Source organism: Emydura macquarii, unplaced genomic scaffold, assembly GCF_026122565.2.
Source record: "Emydura macquarii macquarii isolate MOO-44397 ecotype Brisbane River unplaced genomic scaffold, CSIRO-AGI_Emac_v2 contig_2473, whole genome shotgun sequence".
Classification (NCBI taxonomy): domain Eukaryota; kingdom Metazoa; phylum Chordata; order Testudines; family Chelidae; genus Emydura; species Emydura macquarii.
In genome coordinates, this window is record NW_027132610.1 from 39,962,837 (window position 1) to 39,990,082 (window position 27,246).

General features: G+C 44.3%; 1 protein-coding gene across 5 annotated transcripts in view; it reads right to left on the reverse strand.

The window, feature by feature from the left end:
* The window catches only part of FBXL3 (F-box and leucine rich repeat protein 3), a 29,367-nt gene extending 25,599 nt beyond the window's left edge, over positions 1-3,768 (reverse strand). For 3 of the 5 annotated variants that reach the window (XM_067563262.1, XM_067563260.1, XM_067563261.1), the window contains exon 1: positions 2,891-3,768. The gene's annotated coding sequence lies outside the window, so the exon portion shown is untranslated. Of the gene's footprint in view, positions 1-2,215; positions 2,784-2,890 lie in introns of those variants that run through there. The other 2 variants (XM_067563264.1, XM_067563265.1) reach the window with 2 other exon arrangements.
* Between the last annotated feature and the right edge of the window lie 23,478 nt (positions 3,769-27,246).

Sequence of the window (27,246 nt, forward strand, 5' to 3'; positions counted from 1 at the left end):
TAAAATAGCATAATAAAGTTAAAACAAATAAAAAACAACCCCAAGGATTTGTTAACAAACATCAGGTCCTGAGCTCAGCAGTCTTTCAAAGACTTGGGACATGAGATCACAGTAAACTGACACAGCCTCCTGTAAAATCTCATTTCCAGTCCTCCAAATATCGGGGTAGTCCTACAGGAAAAACTTGGTATTTATAACCTAAAAACTCCTAAACCACAAAAAAAAAAAAACTTTCCGTAAAAAGAAAGACACCATCTTCAGACAGAAAATGAACATTCAGGTACTATGGTTAAGGTCAACAACATATCATCAATTTGAAGCTTGGAAAGTTATTGGTGCAATTCCCCACACATTTTTATATGCTAAATATTTCAACTAACATTTATAAAAAAAGCATTATAGTTGACAAAATAAGTGAATCATTTATCACAGATATAGGTACACAATGACATTCTTTACTTTATGTATCTTTTTATGCTAAGGAATATTTAACACTCCCTTAACTACATTTTCTAGCTAACCTCCCCTCCCCATCACAACTCTATTGTTCATATAGTTATTTTTAGCATGAATCAAAGTAACAGAGAGGGTAAGTATGATCTGATGCTGTTTGTAATAAATAATCAAATCTGAGCATACATAGCGTTTGATATCATGTGTAGTTTGCACCTCCCTTATCCTTTCAAATTCCCTGTTCTATCCTAGAATTAGCAGAACTCAAAGTGCAAGTTTGCTTTGATAAAGCATTGCTGCAGGAGAATGTTTGTGTACCTATTTGATTTATCCATAATGATCCATAAACTCATGAACATAAGCCTGCAGTAAGTCATTATTACTGTGCTACAACAGACTATTCATCTGCAATGTCTGGCCACCTGTGGATGGCTTTTTATTTGTACAGGAGGAAGCAAAGGGACCAGCATAGTAATGAATAGTGTATTTGCATCCATTCCATGGGGGAGCAAAAAATAGTATTCTGCAACTGTACAGGCAGATTAATTAAAATTCAGGTTTAATCAAGGTTAGATTAACTGCCACAGAAGCATCTCATAGTCAACAGGGTGCCTACTAGATTGCCTAAAGTATCAGTGTATAAAGAATATAAAGGAGTGCCAACTGGATCACTGCAGGGGCTGCATGGATAATGACTTCTGGTTCTCTATTTTCCAGGCACAAGTGTACCATTGAGTCGATATGCCACAGTCCGGAACTGGGGGAAACAAAATTAATTTCTGAAAACTCTCAATTACTGAAATCTATAGCGCACACAGAATTGAACATAGACAGTAAGCATCATTAGCCTTTAAAAGTACTATATAAGCTTTTTGCACTTGAGCACACAGTTCCGTCACAGTGTAATTTTTGAAGCAATAAAATGTAGGAACAGATCATTTTTATTTTACACATGATTAAGATATCAGGACTTTTTTTTTTTTTATAAGTAACTGTAGGTTGCAATGCTGAGACCAGTTCCAACAATAAATAAAAAAAGTAAAAAGTGTAATTTGTCCACAAAAAAATCCAAAGCCATATTTAACAAACAAAATAAATGGATGTCATTAAGGAAAACAAGGCCATTCTTCTTGCCGACTAAATTTAAGGGGAAAAAAATTCACACAGTCAGGTTGTTAACTGAACTTGGCCTTGTGTTTCTGAACTACCAAACATTCAACCATATTGAATCAAGGAACAATTACAGATAACATCAAACAGTAAAAGTAAACACTAGACACAGCAAATGTAACATTTTCACTATGATAAAAAAATCACAACATGGGTGTGTCGTTTGAGTATACAGTAATTAACATTTACCATCATGCTTAAAGTACTAACCCTACTGTCCAGCTTGCCTAGGACACAATGTCACTGACAAATTATTTCCAATCATTGCCTGTAATGAACTTGGCTGAAAAAGATATAGTGTAAAACAAGCAATAACGATGTATCACTGCAGAAAATATTTAGCTTCATTCAATACTTTTTTCTGCTTATGTGATTCATCAAGACGTTTTCTAAAGCGATTTCTCAGTACAGATTATTTTATTTGGCATCCACGGTTTTCCCAAACTCCAAATTTGAGCGTTTCCTACAATAACGTGCTTGCAATGCAACCATACTCCCAAAACAATCATGCAGCAGTTAAGACATGAAATAATTAGATGTTAACGTTCATGTTTTGAATGTTGGGGAAGGTACAGACACAATATAAGCCTACCGATGACCGTGAAGATTTGTAACGCAAGGCTAGTACTTTCAAAGGCACTGAACAGATGCTGAGTTGGCTGTTTAGCTTCACATTTGGGATGAAAAGCGCGTGAAAGGGAACAAGGGCTGGCGTACTAACGCCTGGGTCCTGGGCAAGCAATGAGGCCGTACCTACAACTACAGCCCGGGAAGTTTATCGTTGTTCTTCAATAGGAAGCAACATCAGCGCACGGGATGCTTTGCAAATAAGCAGAAAAGCGGCCCTGCCTCAGCTGGCTTACACCCCTCGGCCTCGTGCCCAATTTTGACTTGGAAGACACGCCGGCCCGCCCCCGCCAGGCGGCACGCTGACAGGAGGTGTCCGTGCGCCTCAGCGGGGTGCGCGTGTTCGGTTCGGTTCAGCCCAGCGCGCCGGCTCAAGGCAGCACGGACGGGCAGCGAGAGCGCGGGCCACCCAGGCTGCGCCGCGCCGAGCACCGGGGCACCGCTGCTACCTACACACTTACTGCCCAGCCCCGAGCGAAGCAGAGGGAGCTACCAACGCCGAGCTCTAGCTCCCTCTACCTCCGCCCCCCCCCGTCCACCAATCACAACGCGTCCTCCAAGCAGAGGCGGCCACTGCCCCGAGCAGCTGGGAGAAAAGACGGGCCATCACCCCTCCCCTCAGGACGTCAGCCCCCCTCACCTGACTGCGGCGGGGGCTCCCTCTCCCTGCTGCGTTTCACATTAACCCGGGCCCGAGAACCACTGGCGCCTCGGCTCCCGCCACATCAGCGGCTCCAGCAAGCAGTGCCGAACTCCCCGCAACGGCCCCACCCACTCCGCTCTTTTGTTTCCGCGCGGTTCGCTTCCCCCCTTGTTTATTTCACGGCAGCGGAAGCCGCTCCTCCCCACAGACACGAGCCAAAATGGCGGCAGCCAGGCTTGCCCTGCTGGCTGGCTTGGGTATGTCGTGTGGGGCCTCGCGAGCGCGCGGCCGGTGACAAATCCCGCCCTCGGGTCGGGCGCGAGAATAGAGCGCGAGAGTAACTGCGTGCGCGCGCCGCCGCCGCCAAAGTGCTGGTGCTCTCTTGTCTGTTGGGTCACGGTCACTCCGTTCTAACGAACAGCGAGCGGCGAGTCGTTGCTCGGGGGGCGGTTGGTCTTTCCTCTCGCTGCCAGGCCCCTGGGGCGGCTTGGACAGGGGGCGGACCTGTAGCCGCGCCCCTAGGATGACCCCTAGGGTTTTACAACCAAGCCAGCCGAAGCCCTGCGATAGGCCCTGAAGCCGGCGGGGAGAGTGATTGTGTCGCAGTTTGGGCAACGTTTTGCTCTGGCTAGTGGTATTTGAACCGCCTCTTAATGAGGCGCAGCATGACTCGCCTCCACCTGCAGGATACTGGCCATGGCCACCGGCCAGAAATGCTGCTGGGCCAGTGCGGGGACGATCAGCTAGCGTGGGCCAGGTCACCCCACATTTAAGGTGCCTATCTCAGACTCTGACATCCTTGTGTCTGACCTGGCCTGACTGCTGCCTCCTGCTTGGACCACTAGGTCAGACTACCCCTGTCCTGGTCATGAGAGTGTTAAATCCTTCAAACTACCAGGCTGGTGCTGTTATGATGCTGGTGTGGTCATGACAGCTTGTGTGGACCACTTAGGCCACAGGTGGGGGCCCATTGCAAGCAGAATGGACCTAGCTAACCTTTTGGGAGCACCAGACATGCTCAGGTGGGCCGCTCGCCTTCAGGTGGACAACTAAGCCCTGCAGGCCTGGGTTGTCCAGCTGACTTCGGAGAACCAGCTTTTGCAGGAGCAAGTTGTGTGCTGAAAACATCACACTCCAGACACCGGCTCATGCAGCCCTGTTCCCTGATAAAACTGCTGGAACAGTTTGATAGTAATTGCCAGGAATTCCAAGGGTTTATAAACCATTGCTGCCTCCTGTTCATGACGCAGCCTCAGTCTTATAATATTGATTGTGCAAAGGTGAGCCTGGCCATCAGCCTGCCGTCTGGGGAAACAGAGGACTCGGCCTCCCCCTTCTTGGAGTGTGACAGCTCATGTTGTTGAACTGTGAAGTCTTCTTTCAAGCCATGTCAGTATTATTTGAAAATCTGCACTGAACTTGAATAGCAGAGGCTGCCCTACGGAAACTATGATGGGGGCAGGGCACGATAGCCTCCTATGCCATGCTATTCCACCACCACCACACCGCTGATACAGACTGGAATGAGGTGACAGAGGTGTACCAGTTCCAGTAGGGCCTGCAAGAAAAAGTTAAAGATGAATTAGCCCAGGTAGAGATGCTCACATAGCTGGATGCCATCATGCACATTGCCATCCATGTAGATATTTGGTTATGGCAACAAAGGAAGGAAAAAATGCGGGACTTGCAACTGTCCAGTCTGGATACCATGACGTTTTTGCCACTGCCTCCTGCTGAGCCAGTGCAGGTGAATGTGAGCTGTGTAGCTCATAGGACTAGCTTGCCTTTATTATATTTATTGCCTTGCCCTCATGTTCAGCAGTAATTCAAGGAATCTACAGGCCTGTATCCTGTAAGATATTGGCTTCAGCAGTTAGCATAAGGCTTGGGGCTTATGAACTTTGGCACAGATAAATGACCTAATGGTCACCTCTAAGTTTTGGAGAACTGGAAATAAAGTATGAGGGGGAATTTAGTCTATAACAACATCATCCAACCACAGGAACATGAGCTAACATTTACAGATATCTGACCACAAGTGTGTCATGGCAAGGAATTGACATACATGGTAAGTTGAGATCATTAATATACTAGCCTATAGGAGAAGGACTCCTTAAATAATAAAGTGAGGAAATACAAATAAGGAAGAGGGGAAAAACCCCTAATGAATATACCTTAAACATAGTGGCGTCAGCATAACCTGTTATAAAAGCTGTATCCCAACCTGTATGTGGGAGGGGGGAGAGATGTAGTCTTTGGGAAGTGCCAGGATGATGGCCACTGATGATGATGATGAGGAACATAATGGCTAACATTTCAGATTGTTCTGCAAGGGACGATTCCCCTTTGTGTTCTAGCCCAGTAACAGAGGAAATGGTTCCTCTGGAAGCTGTGATTCAGGGATACTGAGAAACATTACAATTTGGCAAGATTCATTCTCTGCACTTTCCCATGATCCTCAATATTTCTTAGCTGGCCCTCCACAACCTGTTTATGTGGTGGCAAGCACAGGATGTCTGTTTGTCATCAGTGTTTTGTTAGCAGCACTGTTAGGGACCAGTAGCTCCTATCTCAGCATCTGAACCTTGAGAGGTTCAGATGGGGGCGACTACCCAGGCAGAACCTTCATTGGAGCCATATCTGAACTCCAAGACTACATGGATGTTTTTGAAAAGAAGAATGCAGAAATCCTGCCTCTGCACCAGGACTATGACTGCCCAACAGAGCTGCAGCCACCTGCAAAAATATCTTTTGAACAAATCTATGCCATGTCTGAAACTGAACTGACAGCACTCTGAGAATACCTTTAGGAGGACCTGGCCCTATGGTTTATCTGCAAGTTGACCTTACCAGCTAGCACAGTCCTTTTAGTCAGGAAGACGGATGGCAGTCTCTGACTCTGCATTGATTACTATGCATTGAATCAGATAACTATCAGGAATTGTTACCCATTACCCTGATTCCTGGGAGTTGCAGGATTGCATGGAAGCTGCCTATATATTCACTAAGTTGGATTTCCAAGGGACATACAATCTCATGTGAATCAGAGAATATGACAAATGGAAGACCACCTTCCAAACATGGTATGGCCGCTACAAATATCTTATAATATCCCTTGGATAGACCACTGTCCTGACCACCTTCCACTATTTATTAAAAAAAATATATTCTGAGACATATTGGACCAGTAAGTAGTAGTCTATGTAGACTACATATTGATCTTCTCTAACTATCCTGAACAGCATATCACTCACATTTGAAAGGTCCTAGAACACTTACAACAGCGTGGCCTTTAGGCCAAGTTCTAGAAGCGTGCCTTCAAAGATGGCTCCACAGAGTACTTGGGCTTCATCTTATGCCAAGAAGGGATTCTGATGGAGCGTACAAAGTTTCACCCATCCAAGATTGGCTGATTTCCCACACAGTACACGACCTGCAAGTCTTTGTGGGTTCGCCAATTTTTATCAACGATTTATTCGGAATTTTGCAAAACAAGTCGAGCCCCGCGCTTCTCTCCTCTGGCAAAATGCCCACTTCTATTGGTCTTTCTGAGGCCCAGTATGCATTCAATCAGTTGAAACTGATGTTTATTACAGCATCCACGTTGGCTTACCGAGATGTCACAGAAGACTTCTTTGTAGAAGCTGATGCCTCCAGTAAGGCAGTGTTTCTCAACCTTTTAAGTAGCGAGTACCTCCTAACTTCTGAAAATGTTAATAAGTACCCCAACACTCAATTTTTCACTCTGAGAAATACAATCTTTTTCCCCTTTACCGCTGGACAACTGTGTTTCTCATAAAACAGGAGAGTTCTGAGTTCTGCAATGCTGAATGGCTGTAACAGATCACAAAACCCCCTGCTGTTTCTCCCATCCTTCCTCCTCCCCTTTCTCCATATAGGAGCAAAGGTCAACGCCAGCCAATCACTATGGCCTGATGGTGGGGTCATGTAGTGTTCTCCTCACACAGGTGGGAACTTGAGGTATGAACAGGCACTAGTGGCCCACCAGAGTGGAGAGCTGCACTCCCTATGGCCATCCCTAGGAGGGGTGCAGGCCTAGGGCAAATCACACTGTGTGAGCCCCTCTTAAGATTTTTATACTGATAAAATCTGGGGCTGTCATAGTTGTCAATTTCATTGCTCAGCTAGAGCAGTAAAATTGAAAAGTAAGCCTGCGGGTAGAACCCGCCTCCAGGACTGGGAGAGCTGCTGGGCTCTCCACCTGGCTTTCTGGGCACCGGGCTTTGCGCCAGGGAGGGGAGCTGCCACCCGGGCAAGTTGCAGGCGGCTGCCGCCTGGCTGCCAGCCTGGGAAGTGGGCGACTGCCACCTAATCCGTGCTGGGGCTGAGGAGGCTTCTTCACAGGCTGGGACCCAGGGATGTGGGCAGGCAGCTGCCGTCCATCTTCAAGCCAGGGAATGGGAGACTTCCCAGGACTGGGACGGCTGCTGCCCGGCTTCCAGCTAGGAGGTGGGACTAGGCAGGAAGCCAGCGGTGCTGCCTGGTTTCCTCAGAAGTCAGTGGCTGCCACCCACCTCCCTTCACTGGGTTTTTCTCTGCGTACCCCCTGCCTGTGTCTCATGTTCCCCCAGGGGTATGCGTAACACAGGTTGAGAAACTATGCAGTAAGGTAATCGGGGCTGTCCTCTCCCAGCGACTTGGTCCTGTGTTACACCCATGCGCTTATTACTCAGCAAGCTCACCCATGCAGAACTAAACTACAAAATACTTGTTAAGGAAGACTTGTTAGCACCACGACCAAGGGTGTCGCTGGCTAAGCCCAAGTTTTCACAGAAGGAGGGTCCCCTTACCCCAGTGGTAGAGGCCCGCAGGACCAGAAGAATATAACGATCAGGCCAAATGTGCTTCGAAAACAAACTGATTTATTATAAGGGGGAAACAGGGTCACATGTAAACTAGGATGGGACAGGGATCCAATCAGGTAAGTGTCTCTTTGATTTTAAACCACACTCACGCCTTTGCTTCACCGGGCTGGCGATGTCTTCTCCCGTCTACTCGTCTGCTTCTCGTCCTGGTTTTCCTCGTCTTCTTCTCGTCCTCGATATTATCCTACCCGCTCCTACAACCAGATCTACCTCCCGCGATGATACCAAAACCTAACACACATCAAACAGACCCACCACGCAGAACCGAACACTCTCACACGCGCACACACACACCGACCGAGAACCGTTGGTTAGGTCTTCTATATGATCTCAGAAGACTCTGAAATCCAATCAGAGTGCAGGATTTTCCCGCCTCAGAGGACCTTTGCACACGGCCCCCAAGGACTCTGCACACGGCCCTTAGATTATACACACGGCCCTCTAATGTTGTATGGCCGACCTGATTGGTCCTTTTCTAATACATATTTAAATTCAACTGCCACCTGGGCTGAACTTTTAACCCCACTAAATGGATTCTCTATTGACTAATATAAAAAGATAACCGAACTATATACAAGGGAGAGGGGCAGTATGGGGTCTAAGACCCACAGGACACAGTTCCCCTCCTTGATCGGTTCCTTCGCTGAAAAACAGGGAAGGATCCTCATCATTTTTGAATTTAATAAACGTGGGTCTAGACCCAGCTAACAGTCTAAGTTTATTTACAGTTACATATAAATGAAAGATAAACACGAATACTATTCCTTGAACGACACAAATTAACACAACGGGTGTAAACATTACTTTCCAGCTACTATACTGGCTGGCTTCGGGGTTTAAAAATCGAAACCACCAGCTATCTTTACTTGTCTTTTTAATTCGGTCTAAGATTGTCTCAATTTGTGTGGCTGAATGGTGCACAGCCAAATCTATTTCCCGTCCTTCATCCTTCAGTGCTTGCAACTGCCGCAGCATTTCAGGATGGCTAATGAGTTGCTGTAGTAACGACAGATTGGTGCCTAGTTGCACGGGCTCTATACCTTTATATAGTGTATAGTGTTCATAAATGTCCACCAAGGTAACTCTACTTTGTACAAAATTTAAGTCGCACCCGTACACGCTATATACATTGCATAAACATAGGTTTTCTTGGTTGTTTATAGAGATGTTATACTTAATATTTACAGTAAGCGTGGGACATTGAGTTCGAACACAAACACATGAGGTATTTACAGATATTAACATGGAGGTATTTGGTGCTTTCATTAACTTATAGTAACACTTTCCCGTTTCTTGGAAGCATAGCTCATTAGGGTCCAGATATTCTTGTGCACACGAGTACCCTAAACCCTTTTCCCCTGTGCACGCTTGCATGTTAGTAGCATACCATTTGTTATTCTTGTACACAACCCATTTAGGGAGGTCTTCAGGCCATAATAAAGTGCTATTTATTAGTATCCCCATGGGGATGACGGGATAAATCCACGCCTCCTCGGCTTGTTTAATGGTCAATATATGTGCTTTGACCTGTTCAGGGGTCATGGAAAAGTGCACCAGCTTCCACCACTCACTATGGTCTAACTCAAAGTCCCCTAACCCATACTGGGTAACAATTTTTCTCATTTCGGGGGAAATGATTCCCTCCATGCCATCTCGTATAATGCTCTGCGCTAAAGTTTGAGCCCAGATCTGTGCCTGAGAGCAGGCAAGGGCTAAAGATATATTGCCCTGTAGGGTTCCCACAGCCTTCAGTAATGTACTTAAGTCTTGTTGTCTAGTCCGGAACCATGCTGGTAATAGGTCCGTAACCTTATGTTGGATACTAGATAACTCCGTAAGCGATGTACCCAACGGGTGATCTAGATTATTCAAATCGGTCCCGACTCGTCCTAGTTTGGAAGCTAACACTTCTAGATCTATGGTGTTTACTGCTCCCAATCCAGTTCCCAAACCTCCTAGGAGAGTGCTAACTATGTCTCTTTTTCCTCTGCGTAGGGTGTTATCTACATTTTGTAACCAGTTAATCCAACCCTGTCTAATGACTTTGGTGTATGAGTTGCAAATAGGCATCTCCATGTCTAATCTTACGTCTAGATCTATGTCCAAATGAATGAGGGCGTACTGCGGTTGGATTAGTACTTTCCTCTTTAGCTGCCTTCCTACTACCACAGGCCCACTTTTTGTAACAATGGGTTCTCCCACCACAATGTGGTCCTGAGACCAGTGTGACTCCCATTGTCCATATGTGACCCATTGACCTGAGTCGGATGGTGTCATTTTAATTGGTATGTCTGTCGTACATAGCCATCTAGGCTCTGGTCTGCTACTCTCACAATGGGGGTTTATTATTCCGAACCCTTTCTTTGATGTTTGTAGCCTTCTACATGGAGCTTGTATTTCTTTCACTTGTTCACCTAAATATATCATTACGTCCATGGCTTTGGTGGTATTGACCATAGTCGCCTCAAAAAGAAAGCTATGCGTACCCTCCATCATGATTTTAGGGGTATACCACCTCATCTCGATACAGCGCTCGGGGCTCATATTTACAGCTTCACACTGAATTGTTCTATTAAAGATTGCTTCAAACGGAGTGTACCAGATACATTTGTTCGCAATCTTTTTGTTTCTAAACAGTTGCCCCATGATGATGGCTGTTCGAGTTTCTTTGTGCAAAGAAGAGTGGTTTCTAGCAGCAATGTCTATATTCGGGGTTTCGGATCACTTCTGATTCCAGTAAATGTTACAGGAGTTCTCCTCCATCCCCGTAAAGATGTCTACTATTCTTTCCGAGGAAGGAAAAGGTTTTTCCCCTTTTACAGATAAATTGCGTTCTCTTGGTGCAACATTGATGGCCTTACATCTGAATATCTGGCCCGATGGTATTTGGATACATACAACATAATTATTCCACCAGATTATCCATACAATCATAATCATCAAAATCATAATCGTGGTTTCCAGCAGACAATTAACAGCAGAATTAACCAAACCGCGATTATAAAACATATCTGGCCTTGGATCTTATCAAGGTTGTAATAGTTGTTGGGATTGCTCCACTCGGCTGCTTTGGTGGCTGCCACAGAGTGGTTAAGGACCAGCATGTATTCCCCTCCTAGAATAGTAAAAGAACATTGTTATTAATTACTATTCTTTTTGATTGGAATCAAGGGATGTCTCAGATTTACCTCTCCATTGTTTAAGCTGGGTTGAATGGAACCATTTTAGCCACATTTTGCCCTTATGATCTTTGATGGCTAATTGGTAGACTGTGGGGCTGGCTTTATTTACGATGGGAAACGGGCCTACCCACCTTGGACTTAGCACGTGTCCAGTCTCACTGAACCACTTATATAGTACCTTTTGTCCGATTTCCCATTGCACATATTTGAATTTATTATCTAATTTATGGTTCATAGTTTTTATATTTGTACCGAGTTGATGTGCCACTCTGGTTTGCACTTGGGCTATGTGATCTATTAACTGCCGTACCCATTCAGACATCTTAACATTGTTTTGGAACTCATCCAGGGGCACCCCTCCTTGAACCCACCAAATCTCTGGGGTCCTCATTTTCCGACCAGTGACTATTTCATGTGGGGTGAACCCGTGTGACCCAATAGTAGATCTTATAGCCATAAGTATTATGGGTAGTTGTTGATCCCAATTTTTCCCTGAACTATTCACCATTTTCCTCATCGCAGCCTTGAGCGTGCGATTTGTTCTTTCGACCAACCCCGATGATTGAGGGTGGCCTGCAATGTGCAGTTTCCAATTGATACCGAGAGCTATACTCAGGTGTTTAATGACCTCTCCAATGAAGTGGGGGCCTTGATCAGAATCAATTGTTTGAGGGATACCAAACCTGGCGATAGTTTCATTGACTAATCTTTTAGCCGTTGTCAGGGCCGTATTGTTCCGGGTCGGGTAGGCTTCTACCCATTTAGAAAAACTGTCGATGATGACTAATAGATACTTGAAGCCTCTGGCTGTGGTGGGCAACGGTCCTATATAATCGAGTTGGATACGTTCCCATGGTCCCACGATTTGTTGGTGTTGATAAGGTCCTTTTATTATTCTAGAATCTGCATTGTTTGCGGCACATTGTAAGCAATTGTTGATAAATAGAGTGACATCTTCATTTATTGTGGGCCACCATGCTATATTTAAAATTCTATTTACAACCTTTTCTGCCCCAAAATGGCCTTGATTATGAGCTAGACTGATGAGTTCCTTTCTTAAAAGTGCAGGCATTACAATTACAGGTAGATCGTATTCCTTGTTGCATGCCATAATTAAATTGTCTTTGCTCATGTAAATCGTCCATGATTTATGTTGGCCTTTATTTAGCAGCTCTTGTATTTTGGGGTCCAGTGTTTGTAAAGTGGCGATGTCAGGTAGGTTCGATTCGTCTTTTACGGCCTTTGCCTTACTTCTGGTGATTGCACATAGTTTAGCAGCTTCCATATAGGGTCTTATCCACAATCTACTGTCATCCATAGTGACCGCCTCTTTAGCAAGTAGATCTGCTCTTTGATTTAGTTCTTGTAATTTAGACTTTGATTTGGAATGAGCTTTAATCTTACACAGCTGTATCTTATCTTGTCTTTTGCTAGCCATATCCCAGATGTTTTGCAAATGCTGGGCATGCATTACAGGCTTCCCATCGCTAGATCTCATTCCATGCTGAAGCCATACTGGCATCCAGTCTAACAGAGCTCGTAGAACCCAATCTGAGTCCATCACTATTACAACCGACTTTACCGTTGAAGATACTTCAATCACAGCGGCCACTGCTATTACTTCACCTAATTGTGCTGACGGAGGTCTAACCCGTCCCTGTAGTGTTTGATTAGTTTTAAGTTGTATAGCAGCATAGCCTGCTGACGGAATACCTTGTATATAATAGCTACTGCCGTCAGTAGCCCATATGCATTGGTTTTCCATCATGATTGATTTTTCCTTTATTAATTCAAACGGAGATTCTATGCAAGTTGTGATTTCAGTAGGAATGGGACAGTTGTGCTCAACACCCTGAAGAATTAATGCGTAAGGTGCTAATAAAGTGCTGTTAGGATCGACAACTGACACTTCCCTGTTAACTAGCGCCAGTGTCCAATCAGCTAACCTAGGGCTGCTCACCTTACCATTATTTATCTTTCCTGTCAACACATATTTTGTTGGGGTGTGCTTTGTTTTCAAAATAATTGGGGACAACCCGATGATGTACTCCCAATGGGAGAGTGCCCACACCAATGCTAGCACCTCCTTCTCGCAAGATGAGTTTGCTTCTCAACTGTTGACAAATTCCTGGATGCATATCCTATTACTTTTTCTTTTCCATTTTGGACCTGAGCCAATATTGCACTAATGCTTACTTCATTGGCCCCTAGTTGCAGGGTAAAAGGTTTAGATGAATCGGGATATGCAAGTGCTGGTGCTTCCATTAGCACTTTCTTCAAGTTTACAAAGGCGTTCTGTTGCTCCTCAGTCCATTCCCACTCGATGTTCTTTCTCAATAGCTTGTATAGTGGCCTGGCTATCTCCGAGTATTTATATATGAAATCCCTGGAAAATCCTGTAAGTCCGAGGAATGATCTTAAAGTGCTTACGTCTGATGGAATCGGTAATTTAGAGATGACTTCCACTCTCTGGCTATCCGGGCTTCTACCTTCGGCCCCTAGGGTTACCCCTAGGTACGTCACTGACGTAGAAACCAACTGGGCCTTTTGTGGGTTAATGATAAACCCTGTTTCGTATATTTTTTGCAGCACATCATTAAGTACCTGTAGGTTTTCTAATCTAGTCTGAGTCATGATTAATATATCATCCACATAGGAAATCACGTGTTCTTTATTTTTAAATTCTTTCCACATTTTTGCAACATTTTTGTGGCAGATAGTTGGGCTGTTGTGAAATCCTTGTGGGAGTCTTGTAAACGTGTATTGCTCGTCGTTGAACGTGAATGCGAATTTGTGCCAGCAATTCGGGTGCAAAGGGATGCTGAAGAAAGCATTGCCCAGATCTAGCACGGAAAACCACTTGGCTCCTTCTTTAATCTTCGACATTATGTATGGGAATTTCGCCACAACCGATGTCATCCTTGGCGTGATCTTGTTTAAGGCTCGGTAGTCTATCGTCATCCTCCACGAGGTGCCATCTGCTTTCTTCACCGGCCATAAAGGTGCATTGCAGGTACTGGTGGTCGGTACAATCACTTTTTGTTCCATTAACACGTTAGTTACTTGATGCAGGCTTGCCTGGGCCTGGATGGGATACTGGTATTGCTTCTGCGGGGGTGGGTCCGGTCCTGTTACATTTACCTCCTTCTGGATCTTTCCACATTGTAACTTGTGCGTAGAAAATACCTTGATCCATTTCTGCACAATCTGGTTAACATCTTCATCCCATGTAGGCATAGTAATTGCATCTGGGTACTTTATTGCACTTATTCGGTGTGTATTGGAGATCTGTAATGGAATTAGATCCCCTCCTCTACTCCACAGGCAGCAATTAGGTATGTCGATAATGATTCCAAGCTTCGTCAAGATGTTATTTCCAATGATTCCCACGTCGTTTAGGTCCTTGATTCCAAATGAGGTCTTACAATCCATGGTTCCAATCTTACACTTCAAGTCTTTGGTGAACGGTACTAGCGATGTCGCTCCATTAAATCCCTCGAGTCATTTCCAAGATTTAATGGGCCAATTAATTTTCTTCTCCGATGGATCTTCACTAATAATGGAGGCCGCTGCCCCAGTGTCGACCAACATTTTTAGACTTTTTACACCGAAATCCCCCTCAATAGTCATTTTCACAATGGGTCTGCCCCATTGATCCTCTTCGAATTTAGACACTTCCTTGATTGGGGCTAGAGGGACTCGGCAACTTCATTGTAGGTTGGGACGCTGGTTCTTGTTGTCTGTTGATGGAGCTCTTCCTGATTCGTGTTTTGTTAGCAATCTGATTAATTCTGGGAGTGGCAATCCATTGATGTCATCAAAACGTTCAAATTTCAGTAAACGCTGAAAAATCACTCTGCGGAGGGATGCTTTCTCCTCCCAGTTGTTCTCATTTACTTGTTGATTGCTGTTTCTGGAATCAGGTTTCCGAAAGTCTCTTCTATCCAGAGAGGTAGCTCGTTGTCTGTCAGCATCTTTGCCTGGTACTCTTCTGTTGCTGAATCTATTTCTATCAGCATGGGGAGCATTTACTTGATTGACTCTCACATTGCCTTTCCTCTGATAGGTGTCGTTGAATTCTTTGTCGTATCTGCTAGATGTTGACGCTCCCGAATTTCGGTTACCACTTCCATAACCTGATCTCTGCCGTTCGTTAGGTCGCTCACTTGAGGTAGTTCAGTATTGAGGCTTCCTTCCATAGGCTTCATTATGGAGGTCGTGTGCTATTCTGACTTTTTCCTCCAGCTCTTGCAGGGTTAATTCTGTTGGATCTACGGCGCTTAAAGCAAGCTTCATAGCCGGAGCTAGACCTCTGACAACCTCCTCCCTGAACCCAGGAGTATCCATGAAATTAGCACCAGACAGTTTGTATAATAATTTCTTTCTTAAGATGTACTGTTCTGGTCTTTCCGAATTTGACTGTCTTTCATTATAATAAAGCCCTATAGTGCTGGCTCCAGGTTTAAAGAACTGCAGGATTTTAGTTAAGAACTCCGTTATGTTAGGCACAGTTCCTAATTGCACATCTGAGGGGAGACTAGCGAATTCTTCAGGGGACATGCACTCTCTGATCAATGCCACCGCATCATCCACCTGGATGTATAGGGTTTCCCCACCCTGGAAAGCCAATTTACGACCGTTTCCCGGCTCAATGGGCCCAAGGTCTTCCCCATTGCTCTGGCCTGCTCTGGTGAATAGCTCTTCACCTCTTGTCGGGTGATATCATCCCGACCGGGTCGTTTTACTATGGTCGTGGTCAACGGATTAGTTCTTTTAGACAAGCAACCGTTTCACAGCTGCCTGCGAATCTTTAAATTCCTCCATGATTTTATTTAACTGTTTCTCCTTGATTTTTAATTCCCTACTGGCCATAGCCTCTCTCTCCTCCAAACGTTCAATTTGACCTCGCTGTGTCAGCTCCCTGACAGCAGCTATTTCTTCAGTGCGGCGCTTGTCCACATTACCACACTGAATCATTTGTTCTAACTCCCGCACTCGGGCCTCGCTGGCAGTGAGTGCCGCGGCTCCCGTGCTCAATTTCCCCTGTAAGTTGCCATTGGCAAGTTCTAATGCGTTCACAACATTTAGGAACCCAAACAACATCGCCCTTTTCTTTTGTTTCTTATTTGGTTTAGGCTTTCCAGATGTAAATTCCTCCCACTGTTTAATTAAAACCTTCATAGGGGCTAATTCCCCGAAATCAGTTGTTTCCCAGATGTTAATACCCTTAGTAAATTCATTAAAGTCATTCTGAAAAGATATTTTATTAGACTCCCTCCTCCTGCTCAGCTTCATAGTTGTCTCCATCGTAGTACTCTTTACCAATTTTCCTGTTGTGCTTATATTAAATGGTACCGCTCTAAACGTGGTAGTGTGTAATATAAGCCCACTCACTTTTTGTACCGTTTTTTTTTTTTTTTTATATCTGTGTGATTGCAAAGCGGTTTACCGTAACACCCAAGGTAACTTGAAATTCAAATATTTTAAACTTAAACTGCTTTTCAAGTGTGCCACCCAAGATGGCGGTTTACTGGCTCTTAGGAGCTTACCAAGCCTTGTACAAGGCTCAAAATGGTGGTTCCCTCTGCGGGTCTTTCTTTCCCCACAGGGCACAATGGCGTAGTACGTTTTTCTCAGTGGGTCTTTCTTTCCCCACAGAGTTCAATGGCGGATTACGACCGAACGGGTTTTCGGCCCGCGGCAACACCTTTTCAAGGCTGGAAACCCAAGCCTTACTCAATGCCGGGTCCCCGGGAACACGATCCCTAGCCGGACTTGTATTGCTGGATCGTAGAGGTTTTCGGCCTCTCCCCAGTCTCGCACCTGCCCAGATCCCTGTGCAGTCTCACCGGTCGGGCAGTCTCTCCCGCCGATCCAAATATTGGCGGGGCAGTCTCTCCCGCCAATTCCCCGCTCTGACGGCCTTTCGGGCTCGCGTCAGGCTTAGGCGCAATGCCTTTTTCCAAACGGCTCTCAAGCCAATTCAAATAGGACCACTTTGTCCTTACAGAGGGCCACTTTGCCCTTTATTTCAAGTAAGAATCACGATGCCGAAGGGGTTTTCGGCCCGCTCCGACACCGGGTGTGGTTGGTGGGTTACCGATGTTCTGTAAGTGTATAGGAGGGAGGGAATTCAGTTTGGGCGTCCCCAAACGAAAATGGTGGCTGAAGGCTTTTCCAGTACAGACGGTACAATACCAGTCTTCCCCAGGGTGATCAGTCCCTTAGGTAGAACCTGTATATATTCCTCAGCATGGGAGGATCCCGAGACCTTTAGACTGTTTCCAAAATAAACCTAAATTGAGAGTCCAGCTCTCAGTCAAATTATATTCTTCTAGTTAAGGGTCCCTTCGTGGTCGCCAATTTGTTAGCACCACGACCAAGGGTGTCGCTGGCTAAGCCCAAGTTTTCGCAGAAGGAGGGTCCCCTTACCCCAGTGATAGAGGCCCGCAGGACCAGAAGAATATAACGATCAGGCCAAATGTGCTTCGAAAACAAACTGATTTATTATAAGGGGGAAACAGGGTCACATGTAAACTAGGATGGGACAGGGATCCAATCAGGTAAGTGTCTCTTTGATTTTAAACCACGCTCACGCCTTTGCTTCACCGGGCTGGCGATGTCTTCTCCCGTCTACTCGTCTGCTTCTCGTCCTGGTTTTCCTCGTCTTCTTCTCGTCCTCGATATTATCCTACCCGCTCCTACAACCAGATCTACCTCCCGCGATGATACCAAAACCTAACACACATCAAACAGACCCACCACGCAGAACCGAACACTCTCACACACGCGCACACACACACACACACCGAGAACCGTTGGTTAGGTCTTCTATATGATCTCAGAAGACTCTGAAATCCAATCAGAGTGCAGGATTTTCCCGCCTCAGAGGACCTTTGCACACGGCCCCCAAGGACTCTGCACACGGCCCTTAGATTATACACACGGCCCTCTAATGTTGTATGGCCGACCTGATTGGTCCTTTTCTAATACATATTTAAATTCAACTGCCACCTGGGCTGAACTTTTAACCCCACTAAATGGATTCTCTATTGACTAATATAAAAAGATAACCGAACTATATACAAGGGAGAGGGGCAGTATGGGGTCTAAGACCCACAGGTCACAGACTTGTTGATAGAAAACCTCTTTGCAGAATGGTAGCACTACCTTGAAGGAGCCCATCACCTGGTCCTGTTACCCTTTCAGATCCCTACCGGGGTAAGCTCAGATTGAGGGTCTCCCTGAAGCCATCAATCGGCTTGCTCTAGGCGTTGGTTTAACAGTCTTACTAGGGTCTTTTCCAAAACAAAACGTGTTTATTGAAGGGACAGCAAATTATAATAATGTACAGGGGTCAAAACTGATATGGGGATAAACCCCAGGACCCTTAAACCAATAACAACCCGTGGGTTATGTTGCCCAATGTCTCTTTTACACTCCTCACAATCACTCTTCGCCTCCTGGCATTGGTCTCCGATCTGGTCTGATGGCACCCCGTCTGCTTCTCTTCCATGTCCGTCGAATCTTCTCCTCCTTAGTACGACACCACCGAAACGAACCTCTCACAGCAAACCACAAGAAACAGCCGACGGACCAGCAAGGAACAGCAGAGGATCAAGGAATAGTAAGGAACAGCCCCAACTGCCAGGTCTGAGGGTCAAGGAACAGCCCCAACTGCCAGGCGTCCAAGCCACATATAGACTCTTGGGGTTTTCCCAGAGCCAATCACATCTTCGGGATTTCCTGCCAGTGACAGGCTCTGCACCCGACACTACTCTATGCGCACGGCACACTGTGTTCTGTGCACACGGCACCACAGGGTCGATGGACTCCCTGATTGGCTATCACTGGTCTTTATGCTAATCATGGCAGTTGGTCAGCCTGAACTTCTGACTTTTCCAGAGTGACTGACAGGTCTCTTTTATGTACAGCCACTAGAGACTCTAAGAGCTCTATAACTATATACATATCTATTTACAGGAAGGGAGGGGGAGCGAGCAGGGGCCAGAGCCACCTTACACTTCCCCTCCTTGATGGGGTCCTTCGATCCAAAGCGATGGATCCCCATCACTACGGTAAACAACATGGGTGGATCTGGTCCACGTTAATCCCCTTAACTTCCTTATTGTCATATACATATGAAACAACAAAATAAACACAACCACTTGTATAATACATAAGAGAACAACAGGGGTAAAAATCATTTTCCAAGTAGTGAATTGACTTTGGTCAGGTGCAAAGAACTTGGCCCACCAGCTCCTTGCACTTGCTGTTTTTACCCTGTCTAAAACATTTTCTATTTGGGAAGAGGAATGATGGACCGCTACATCCACTTCTCTACCCTGTTCTTTTAGTTTATTTAGTTGCTCTTTCAGTCCCGGATGTGTTACCAGTTGTTTCAATAAAGTGACATTAGTTCCCAGCAATATTGGTTCAATACCCTCGTATAATTTATAATGTGCATAGATGTTAACTATAGATACCTGTTGTTGTACGAAATTGATATCACAGCCTTTTACACTGTACACTTTACAAATACAGAGATTTTCATTGTCTGGTACGGAGATGTTAAACTTTACATTTACAATTAGAGTTTTGCATGATGTTCGTACACAAATACAAGACACATTAACAGAGACTAACATTGATTTTTCTGGAGGTTTTACAAGCTTGTAATTACATTTACCCACATTTTGGAAACACAGTTCATTGGGATCAACATATTCCTGCTCGCACGTGTACCCGAGCCCTTTCTCTCCCGTACACGCCTGCAAGTTTGTGGCTTGCCACTTTCCTTCATGGTGGACCACCCACCTTGGTAGATCCTCAGGCCAGAGCATGGAATCATTAATAAGTATACCCATGGGAATAATTGGATATATCCATACTTCTTTGGCACTTTTTATAGTCAATACGTGGGCCTCTATTTGTTCATTAGTGAATGTAAAATGCACAAGTTTCCACCATTCTGGATGGCTCAGTTCAAATTCTCCCATACCGTATTGAAACATTATTTTTCTTAGTTCCGGTGATATGATACCTTCTAGTCCATCTTGGATTAGGTCTTGGGCTATGGTTTGGGCCCATATTTGTGCTTGTGAACAAGCGAGTGCTAATGACAAATTCCCTTGTACGGTTTCTATTGTTTTTATTATGTTTTCCATATCTTGTTGCCTAGTATGAATCCATAATGGCAGCAAGTCAGTTACTCTATGTTGTATTTTCGAAAGTTCAGTTAAGGAGGTTCCTAATGGATGTTTAAGTGTATTTAATTCTGTACCTACTGTTAGCCTAACCCTGACCACGAGTATCACTGGCTAAGCCCAATTCACCAGAAGGAGGGTTCCCTTACCCCAGTGGTAGGGGCCCGCAGGACCGGAAGAATATACTATCAATCAATATGCTTCGAAAACAAAACTGATTTATTAAAAAGGGGGAAACAGGGTCACATATGAACTAGGATGGTATACAAGGATCCAATCCGGTGAGTATGTCTCTAGGTTTTAACCAGTCTCACGCTCTTTCTTCACCAAGCTGGTGGTGTCGTCAACCGTCAATGCGTCTGCTTCTACTCCAGGTCCGCTGTCGTCTTCTTCTCTTCCTCGATGTTCCTACCCGTATCTACAACTAAATCTAACCAACCCACAATAACCCAAAGCTCTCACACTACTTACACACAACCAAACACCCACTCTGACACACACCGACACACACACCGAGAACCGTTGGTTAGGTCTATATATAGGTTCTCAGAGGAGTCTGAGCACCAATCAGTGAAGGGGATTTTCCCGCCTCTCATGCCTTTTGCACACGGCCCTGCCGTTTGTGCACACGGCCCTCTAAGGTTTGCACACGGCCCCCTAGAGGTGCTGGCGCCATCTGATTGGTTCCTATCTTATGAATATGTAAACATAACTGCCACCTTGGCTGAACTTTTGACCTTATCTAAATGCGATTCTCTAATGGCTACTATATAAAAGATAACTGAACTATATACAGGGGAGGGGCAGTATAGGGTCTAGGACCCATGGGTTACAATTCCCCTCCTTGATGGGGGGCCTTCTATGAGAATCAAGAAGGGTCCGCATCATTTTTAAACTGTACAAAAGTGGGTCTAGACCCGGCTAACAACATAAGTCTATGTACACGTATATACAAATGGAAGATAAATCCGAACACTACTCCTTGGATGATGCAAATGAGTACGACTGGTGTAAATATTACCTTCCAACTTCCGTACTGGTTGGCTTCAGGATTTAAAAAGCGAAACCACCAGCTATCCTTAGTAGTTTTCTTAATTCGGTCTAGTATCGCCTCTATTTGCATGGCAGAATGATGGACCGCCAAGTCTATATCTCTTCCCTCATCCTTCAATGCTTGTAGATGATATAGCATTTCCAGATGGCTAATAAGTTGCTGTAGCAACGATATATTAGTGCCTAGGTGTACAGGCTCTATCCCTTTATAAAGTGAATAGTGCTCGTAGATATCAGTCAGGGTGACTCGCGTTTGAACAAAATTTAAGTCGCACCCGCTTACACTATACACATTACAGAGACAAATATTTTCATGATTAATTACATAAACGTTATACTTGATGTTTACAGTGAGTATAGGACATAAGGTACGGATACAAACACATGAGGTATTTATGGAAACTATCATTGAGGTATTTGGTGCATTCATCAGTTTGTAATGGCACTTTCCAGTCTCTTGAAAACACAATTCATTTGGATCCAGATATTCTTGTACGCAAGAATATCCCAATCCCTTTTCCCCTGTGCAAGCTTGCATGTTAGTGGCGTACCACTTATTGTCTTTGTACACAACCCATTTGGGAAGGTCCTCAGGCCATAATAAAGTGCTGTTAACGAAAATGCCCATAGGGATGATGGGATAAATCCACGCCTCCTGTGCATTTTTAATAGTTAGTATGTGGGCCTTGACCTGTTCAGGGGTCATAGAAAAGTGCACTAGTTTCCACCATTCACTGTGTTGTGATTCAAAATCTCCTAATCCGTATTGGATAACTATTTTTTTCAGTTCGGGAGGAATGATTCCCTCCATACCATCTCTAATAATATTCTGTGCCAAAGTCTGAGCCCATATTTGCGCTTGAGAACAAGCAATGGCGAGAGATATATTACCCTGTAGGGTTCCCACGGCTTTTATTATTGCACTAAAGTCTTGCTGTCTAATTTTAAACCATGTTGGCAATAGGTCCGTGACTTTGTGCTGAATACTTGATAATTCTGTGAGGGATGTACCCAACGGGTGGTCTAAGTTATTTAAATCTGTCCCAACTCTTCCTAGCTTAGAAGCCAGTATTTGAGATCTATGGTGTTTACAGCACCTAGTCCCGTTCCCACACCTCCGAGGAGAGTGCTAACGAGATCTCTTTTTCCTCTATAGAAAGTACTGTCTATATTCTGTATCCAATTGGCCCAGCCTTGTCGGATGGCCTTAGTATATGAGTTACAGATTGGCAGTTCCTCATTTAATCTTACGTCCATATCTATATCTAGGTGGATAAGAGCGTACTGGGGCTGAATCAGCACCTTTCTTTTAAGTTGTCTCCCTACGACTACGGGTCCACCTTTTGTTACAATCGGTTCTCCTACTACGATGTGATCCTGGGACCAATGCGATTCCCATGGCCCATAGGCGATCCATTGGCCTGAATCAGATGGTGTTACTGATATTAATATGTCCGTTTTGCATAGCCAATTTGGGTTCGATCTGCTGTCTTCACAGTGGGGATTTGTTATCCCAAACCCTTTTGTTGGCGTTTGTGCTCGTCTACATGGAATTGATACCATTTTCAGTTGTTCTCCAAAATATACTAGTATGTCCAGAGATTTGTTAGCCTCGACCATAGTTGCCTCAAAATAGAAGCTATGTATGCCTTCCGTCATAATTTTAGGGGTGTACCATCTCATCTCTACACAATGCTCGGGGTTCATGTTTACTTTTTCGCACGTAATTGATTTATTAAAAATGGCCTCATATGGGGTATACCACATACATTCATCCTTTTTCTTTTTGTCTCTAAAAAGTTGCCCCATAATGATGGCCGTGCGAATTTCCTTATGTAAAGAGGAGTGGTTTTTATCCTCAATATTTGGGATTTTTGATAGCATTTGGTTCCAGTAAATATTGCACGATCCTTCCTCCATTCCCGTAAAGATATCAACTATCCTTTCCGAAGATGGAAAAGGTCTTTCCCCTTTTACGGACAGATTACGCTCCCTTGGTGCAACGTTAATGGCCTTACATCGAAATACCTGGCCTTGCGTTATTTGTAAACTCACCACATAATTATTCCATAAAACTATAATCATGCTTATCAACATTACAATCGTGGTTTCCAGCATATAATTAACAATAGAAGTAACAAAATTGCGATGGTAAAACATATTTGGCCTTGGATTTTGTCAAGGTCGTAATAATTGTTGATATTATTCCACTTGGCTGCTTGGATGGCGGCCACAGAGTGGTTGGGGTTCCGCATATATCCCCTCCTAGAATAGTAAAGGAACATTAATTACATATTAATCGTTTTTATTTACTATTCTATCAATCAGAGTTTAAAGGTGCTTCAGAGGTTCCTTTCCATTGCTTGAGCTGTGTGGAATGGAACCACTTTAACCACGTGTTTCCCTTGTGGTCCTTTATTGCCAGTTGATAGACCGTAGGGCTAGCCTTATTAACAATAGAAAATGGTCCTACCCATCTTGGGCTTAATACATGTCCGGTCTCACTAAACCATTTATATAGTACTTTGTCTCCAATTTGCCACTGCACGTATTTAAATTTGTTGTCTAACTTATGATTCATGGTTTTTATATTGGTGCCTAATTGGTGTGCAACCTTAATTTGTATCTGTGCTATATGATCTAGTAATTGTCGTACCCATTCAGACATTTTAATATTATTTTGAAATTCGTCCGGAGGCACCCCTCCTTGAACCCACCAAATTTCTGGGGTTCTCATTTTGCGACCTGTAACTATTTCATGGGGAGTGAACCCATGCGACCCAATAGTTGATCTAATCGCCATTAGTATTATTGGGAGCTGTTGATCCCAATTTTTCCCTGAACTATTCACCACTTTTCTCATCGCAGCCTTGAGCGTGCGATTGGATCGTTCTACCAACCCCGATGATTGTGGGTGGCCTGCAATATGCAGTTTCCAATTAATACCGAGAGCTATACTCAGGTGTTTAATGACCTCTCCAATGAAGTGGGGGCCTTGATCGGAATCGATGGTATTTGGAATGCCGAACCTGGCAATAGTTTCATTTACTAATTTCTTTGCGGTTGTTAGGGCCGTATTGTTACGTGTCGGATAGGCCTCTATCCACTTGGAAAAGCTGTCAACAATTACTAAAACATATTTAAAACCTCTGGCAGTGATTGGTAACGGTCCTATATAATCTAACTGGATGCGTTCCCATGGACCCACGATCTTTTGATGCTGGTATGGTCCTTTGATTATTCTAGAGTCCGCATTGTTAGCAGCACATTGTAAACAGTTATTTATGAATCGACAGACATCGTCGTTGATGGCGGGCCACCATGCTATGTTTAAAATTCTATTCACCACTTTTTCAGCCCCGAAATGGCCTTGATTATGAGCTAAACTAATTAATTCTTTCCTCAAAAGTGCAGGCATGACAATTACCGGTAAGTCGTATTCTTTATTACATGCCATGATTAGATTATCTTTATTTCTATAAATAGTCCATAATTTATGTTGGCCCTTATTCAGTAACTCTTGTATATCGGGGTCCAATGATTGCAGGGTGGCGATGTCCGGTAGATTTGATTCATCCTTTACAACATTGGTCTTACTTCTAGTAATTGCACATACTTTAGCAGCTTCCATGTAAGGACGTATCCATAGTTTAGTATCATCCATAGTGACCGCTTCTTTGGCCAGTGAATCTGCTTTCTGATTTAATTCCTGCAGTTTTGACTTGGACTTTGAATGAGCTTTTATTTTGCACAGCTGTATTTTGCTCTGCCTTTTAGTGGCTATATTCCAGATATATTGTAGATGCTGGGCATGCATAACAGGTTTCACATCACTTGACTTCATTTCATGTTGAAGCCATACTGGCATCCAATCTAATAATGCTCGCAGAACCCAATCTGAATCTAGTACTATTACAATTGATTTTTCCAGCACAGATACTTCAAGCACAGCGGCTACTGCTATTACCTTGCCCAGTTGTGCCGACGGAGGTCTAACTCGTCCTTGTAGTATATGGTTAGTATCCAATTGGATGGCAGCATAACCCGCAGATGGAACACCCTGTATATAATAACTACTTCCGTCTGTCGCCCATATACAATGATCTTTTATCATAATTGCCTTTTCTTTAACTAGTTCAAACGGTGATTCTAGGTACGTTGTAATCTCTGTAGGGATAGGACAGTTATGTTCCACACCTTGCAAAATAAGTGCATAAGGTGCTAATAAAGTGCTACTAGGATCTGCCACTGACACTTCTCGATTCACTAATGCTAGTGTCCAGGCAGCTAACCTAGGGCTACTAACTTTTCCGTTGTTTATCTTACCCGTCAATACATATTTTGTCGGGGTATGCCTCGTCTTTAAAATAATAGGGGATAACCCAATAATATATTCCCAATGGGAAAGTGCCCATACCAACGCTAATACTTCCTTTTCACATGAGGAATATTGTTCCTCCACAGTAGATAGATTTCTAGATGCATACCCTATTACTTTTTCTTTCCCATTCTGGACTTGAGCTAGTATTGTACTTATACTGATTTCATTGGCCCCTAACTGCAGGGTAAAAGGTTTTGAGGAATCTGGGTATGCGAGGGCAGGCGCGTCCATTAGTGCTCTTTTTAAAGTGACGAAGGCATTCTGTTGTTCCTCGGTCCACTCCCATTCTATATTCTTCCTTAGCAACTTGTATAAGGGTTTTGCTATCTCGGAGTATTTATAAATAAAATCTCGAGAGAATCCAGTAAGCCCGAGAAAGGATCTCAAGGTGCTTACATCAGTAGGTGCTGGTAATCTGGAAATAATTTCCACTCGTTGGCTATCTGGGCTTCTGCCTTCGGCCCCTAGGGTTACTCCTAGGTACGTCACAGATTCAGAAACCAGTTGAGCCTTCTGTGGGTTAATTATGAACCCTGTCTCATATATCCGTTGCAAGACATCATTTAATACTTGTAAATTTTCTAGTCTAGTGTGCGTCATGATTAGTATGTCGTCTACGTAGGAAACCACATGTTCCTTATTTTTTAATTCTTTCCACATTCGGGTGACGTTTCGGTGACAAATTGTAGGACTATTGTGGAATACTTGAGGTAATCGAGTAAAAGTATATTGTTCATTGTTAAAGGTAAAAGCAAATTTGTGCCAGCAGTCTGGATGCAAGGGGATGCTAAAAAACGCATTGCCCAGATCCAGTACTGAGAACCATTTTGCTCCTTCTTTTATTTTTGACATAATGTGTGGGAATTTTGCTACCACGGGTGCCATTCTCGGCGTGATCTTATTTAACGCTCTGTAGTCTATTGTCATCCTCCATGACGATCCATCCGCCTTTCTTACCGGCCACAGCGGCGCGTTGCAAGCACTAGTCGTGGGTATGATTACCTTCTGGTCCATCAATACATCAATTACTTGGTGTAGGCTTGCCTGTGCCTGGATAGGATATGGGTACTGCTTTTGCGGAGGCGGGTCTGGTCCTATTACCATCACCTCTTCCTGAATCTTCCCGCATTGTAATTTATGCTTGGCAAATACCTCAATCCATCTTTGTACTACTTGATTTACATCTTCTTCCCACGCAGGCATCTTGATCACATCCGGGTACTTAATTGCACTGATCCGGTGATTGTTGGAGATTTGCAGTGGAATTAAATCCCCTCCTCGGCTCCATAAGCAGCGGTTGGGTATATCAATTATTATTCCCAGCTTCATTAAGATGTTGTTCCCGATGATTCCCACGTCGTTTAAATTTTTAACTCCGAATGATGTTCTGCAATCCATAGTTCCTATTTTACATTTTAGCTCCTTTGTGAATGGTACTAGGGATGTTGCTCCATTGAAACCTTCAAGCCTTTTCCACGATTGAATAGGCCAGCTGATTTTCTTCTCTGATTGATTTTCACTAATGATGGAGGCCGCCGCCCCAGTGTCGACCAACATCTTTAGGCTTCTTTCTCCGAAATCCCCCTCAATGATCATTTTTACAATGGGTCTACCCCATTGATCTTCTTCAAATTTCGAAACTTCT